Raw genomic sequence first — 5,587 nt, forward strand, 5'->3', positions numbered from 1 at the left:
AATTTCAAATCACATGAATCATGAAATCTCATAAACATAAAATCTTTGAAATTTAGATAAGGGTTTTTAAGCTTTTTGGATAAAAGAGACCCAAGAATCAACATCTCCATACCTTAGAGAGAAACTCTTTCTTAAAAGCTCTATTAGAGATTCTTGATTTATCTTGAAAAAGAAGAAAGGCTTTTGATTTTTTAAAAACCCTATCTCTTGTTGTTGAACAACTTAGAGAGAAAACCAGTATTTTTAGGTTAAAATGAGACCAAATCCCGTGTTAAGGAGTATATATAGGGGTAGCAAAATAACCCTTTTTACCTCTTGAATTAAACTAAAATATATCGATTTTACATGCTGGCGCAACGCGCCATAATCACGTTATCTCACTGGAAATTGGACAATTGGGAAATTGCTTCATGGCGCAACATGGTGGAAATTGCATTGCCGCCTTTGTTATGAACTAGAAAGGCACCACGACGCGGTGGAATCACGCTGGTGCACTGAAAATTGATAATTCTAAAATTAAGCCTTGGTGTGACGCGCCATAATCATGGAGGCTCACTGGATTTTGATGATTTCCATTTTGGCAGGATCCGCGATGCGCTAAAGTGCCAGGTGGCACACTGTCTCACTAAAATAGCTCTAACTCTTTGCCCGAGTATTGGATTTGGGCGAATTTGGTATCGACGAAAAGCTTATTCAATTCTGTACATGATAAAAATTCTATATTAGGGAAATTATACATGGTTTAAAATACTTCTCACTTGGGACGATACTTCTCAACCTTTTAGGGCTGGATTAACACTTTACTGAACATGCTCTAAGGCTCAGACTATGAGAGAATTTTACGGGGTCTTATACACACTCATAACCCAACTAATTAGATTATGCATACACCAACTCTATTCCACTCAAATTAGAGAACCCGTATCAACCAACAAAAATCATGGGAAAGAAAATTACAAAAATTATTAGCCATTAACTAATACCTCAAAATGATTCAACAGTCTAGATGAAACAATAAAATACAATCATTACAGATGTAAAATATACAACTATTTTCTTTTTTTTTATTAGTTTAAGTAGACACCAAGAGTGTAAAATAATACTATTAAATAAAAATAATTACACACAATTATATTTTAAGTAATCAATGTGTGTATAAGATACATCGAATATAAGTATTCATTAGAAAAATTTAATTTATTATAGCCAATAAATTATTTCTTAGTATCAATTCTATTAAGAAAATTGCATGTAATTATATTAAGTAACCTTCTTGTTGACGAGATACGTAAAATCAAGTAGCAATAGTAGTAGTAGCAGGAATTGAGGAGAAAATTTTAAAATATGACTCACCATAATTTGGAAATAAGTTAAACTAATGTCTAGAATGTTACATTATTTTGCAAATTTACATCTTAATTATGTAATTTTCTACTGAAGCTTTATTAGGATAATAATTTATTGGCATATACCTTCCAAATTTAATATCAAAACACTTCTATCAATTTCTATCCACTTTTACTCAACACTATAAAGAATCATCAAACAAACTTTTCTAGTTTTATTTTTATTTGAAAGAAGAAATTACATGGACAATTTCATCCCATCAGAAGTGGAACAAATCGGGACATCAACTCACCACCTGTAGTAGATCTGTAAAACCCAAGATAGATCAAGAAGGTCATTATGGATTTTGAGCAGTCCATTTGGAAATTGTTGGGCAGTTTCATCTTTTTCCACAGGTTTAGTAACACAGTAACTCCTTCCTCCAGAATATCTTTCTTGTTGACTACATAATTCCAAAGTTCTGAGATGATTATTTTCCACTTGGGTTGCAATTGTCAATCTCTATAAAATTTGATGTGGAAGCTTTGTAAACTTCCTCAACATAAATTTTCTTCAAGTCTTTTAGCTTTTCATCTTTATCATCCGTCACGTTCTATGATTTCTCATTAACAATAATGACTTTGTTGGGATGGCCTCAGGGTTTCTAAGATATTCCTCCTACTCTGAGCATAACTATGAAGCCCTTTAATCTCCTTATAACTTATTATAGTTTCTGTTCATTGCGTTATGGAATAGATTGTTGTCAAGCTCCCCCATTCTCCTAACAACAATTGGAGTAAATCTTGATAACTCCTTTAAGTCATTAACCAACTCTTTTTGAGTGTTATGCATCTCATCAATACTATTTCTTTCCTTCAAAAATAGAGTTTAATTCAGTTTTTCCAAACAATCGTATTCTTCTTCCCTATCTCTTAAACTTTTAAGCCATGAGTCCAAATTTTTCAAAACATATTTATCACCTTTATCTTCAATATGTTTCATCACGTTCAAGGACTATGCACTTGTTTTTGAGGATTTTATCACGAGCACTCAATTCACTATTTGTTAAAAAATCATCCAAACAAGTGCATAGTCTTTGAACATGATGAAACATATCAAAGATGAAGGTGATCAAGAAGTTTCAAAAAAGGTAGAAACACACCTTAAAAGTTTAAGAGAGAAGGAAAAAGAATACAATGATTTGGAAGTATTAAATCATACTCTGATAGTAAAGGAAAAAAATAGTAATGATGATGAAGGGTCGGGGTGGATTGCTCCTCAACTCAGGGAATTATTCCCTGAAGAACACAGAAAGTTAAGATTCTAGAGTACAAGAAGTAAAAATGTTTGTAAAGATAAATGGAAAGACATAAAAGTTTTACATGAAAACTCCTTGCTTAAAGGAGAAAAAAACCACCACCTGACTCCAGGATTTCTAAAGCTTCACTATATCCAAGCAAACTCTTGAATATAGCTCTACTCTTGAGAATCAAACCATTAATCCTCACTTTCCTATTAATAACTCTATTACAAAGAATCTTCCAGCAGTAACTCTACTACTAATACCTCCAACTAACTCTAACTAGACTCCACAAGCTAAGTCTATCTTGAACAATGTAACACCCTAGACTTTTGGGCTAAAGTTGAATCGTATTTCCTATATTTATGGACTTGAACCCAATCATTTCTACTTATATATAAGTGTGAATAAAATTCCCTTAGTTTGGTAACATCCTTGTGGATGAATATACATCATAAAAATCTCCTAGCACAAAAGTTAAGTTGAGCACTCTCCTATCAATTGACTTTTAGTTGATGATTTTTCTTCTGTCAACTACAAGAGATCATTTCTCATAGGATATAAATATTCTTGTGGCCATATATATATCAAATTAAAACCCTTCAAGTCTTCTTCCAAAGCCACCAACCGTTTGTCAATCTGAGTCTGAAGTCAATAATTATGAATGTTTGAATGAGGCACTGTCCTGGATCTGCGATGGCCCTGCACCACAAAGAAAACTCTTAAGCATACTGCCTCATCTATGCTTTGTCCATGCGACGCAAAGCATTTTGAGGCATTAAAAAGTATTCTGTTTGTTTTATTTTTAGGGCATAAAGTTCTTTTATCATCCCATAATAATTCGCAAACATCTTTGGACAAATATTTAACCTTAAATAAGTTATTTTCACCTCACAAAATCCCTAATCATCTCTTCATAAGAAAGAGAGGAGAAACTACCTAGGGTTTGGGGAATTCAAGATATAAAGGTCAAATTTCTCTATGTTTCTTCTGACTTTTTTCCGTTAATAGGTATATTTAATAATTATATATCTTATGTGCAAGAATTTTCCATTTTTAAACATGTTTTTAAGATATATATGTATGTATATGAAATATGTATTTGGAAATCATTTAAAGAGCATGCATCATAAACCCGTTTTGATCAAAGTAAATAATTTATCATGGATTTTTTCCGTAAGCTTGATTTACAGTCTTGTGCATACATGATTTGAGTTCGAAAAGTGATTTGTGAACATGACTTTCAAAATTACCATCATCGTGTTGAAATTTATGGTCGTAGCAAGTTATGAATTGTGACTTCGGTTTGAGACCATGAATTATAAGCCCCTTTCTTATCATGAGATTTACGTATAACAAATATTGGGATTATTTTATGAAGGAAGATAATTTTTGATTTTAAATGCCTCTTTACTTGTCATGGATAGTTTTTCCACGTGTTTCTCAAAGAGGTGAATTATATTCCACATGCTATGGTTTACTAATGAAGAAACTGCATGTGATTAATGATTGAATTGACCACCGCATGTTTGTGTATTGAAAAGAGGGTGTGTTTGCATAAGTTTGCACATGCTTTTGAAATAAGAACTCTATTATATTTTTTAAGTCTTTTGTGTGGTCATTTATATGCTTTTGAATGAAAAGGGCAATGAATATGATATGATGTGATATGGCTTGCAAGTCTATGTATGATGATACCTATTTTGGAGTGCCCTTAACATGTAAAGAATGAATATTTTTAGCTTGAATTGTAGTTTTAAAGTACTAAAATTGGGCTTAAAGTGAGCTAGTTGGTCACCTAAAGAAAGCATGAGTCAAAAGACTCATCGCTAAAAATCGTCATTTGCCAACGTGGGATATGGTACCCTGCTTAGTAATCTTAAATACTTTAGATTCATGTCATCCTAATTTGAGACTATGTTTATGAGCCCTGCTTTATGATCTTTTGCACTATTATGACATGTTGACTTGATTGGGGATTATGGCACCCTTCTTTGTGATCTTATGAGTCCCCCTTACTATTACTCCAATCCTTGTGGCAAACTTGGATTGGGAGGTTGGCCTCCAAGTCAAGGGCAGATTCTATATAGCTCATGGAATTGTAGAAATATAGGGTGTAATGTCTAGCTCAGAGTTAATACGAAGAGTTGAGTCATGACTTACAAGAATGTTTTAAAGCTCTTAAATTATGCCCATGTGTTTTTTATTTCTATTATGTTAAATTATTTTCTTAATGCTCTCGACTATTTTATATGGAAAATATGTTATTTTCGTTAGTTCTTCATACCAATCATTCCAGGCATTGATCGACCTTTGTGGTGGCTACATTGTCTCATAATATATGATCTAAGTCTCAGTCCTACGACCCAGTTCAGCAAAAATAGAGTGTTCTAAGAGTTTAGAGTTGGTGAGACTCCCTTACTTCGGAAAGCATCCTATCCATGTGATAGTTTTTTGTTGTTTTATGGTCTGGCCAAGGGGCTTGTCCCAGTTTAGATAGACTATTGTTTTTAGTTCAGTAGAGGCTTCATAGATTGTTTAGATTGGATTTGGGTTTTCCCTTTTATATAATGTTTTATGGTTTTAAGTTTGATTTTAGGACTACTATGTTTTCAGTTTATCTTCTGAACATTAATTTATGTATGGATTATGCTTATGATAGAATGCTAAGGGGTCTCTTGGCCCTTTGTGGTTTATGATGCCCGCCATGGACAGGGCGTCGGCTTGGTTCATGACAAGCTTGGTATCATAGCACAATTCATGGTCCTAGAGTTTCTATGAAGTCATGTCTAGTAGAGACTTTCTTATAGATGTGTTGTGAACCACACTTATAATCAGGACGCTACTGAACATTTAGGAGTCGTTTCTCATTCTTTCATACTCTCGTTTGTTCCATGGCATCATCAATATAGAAGTTATCAAAATTCCTGCTCTAATTTATGGGTCATACCTCATTTTCGA

The sequence above is a fragment of the Capsicum annuum genome, unplaced genomic scaffold (genome assembly GCF_002878395.1).
Source record: "Capsicum annuum cultivar UCD-10X-F1 unplaced genomic scaffold, UCD10Xv1.1 ctg996, whole genome shotgun sequence".
NCBI lineage: Eukaryota > Viridiplantae > Streptophyta > Magnoliopsida > Solanales > Solanaceae > Capsicum > Capsicum annuum.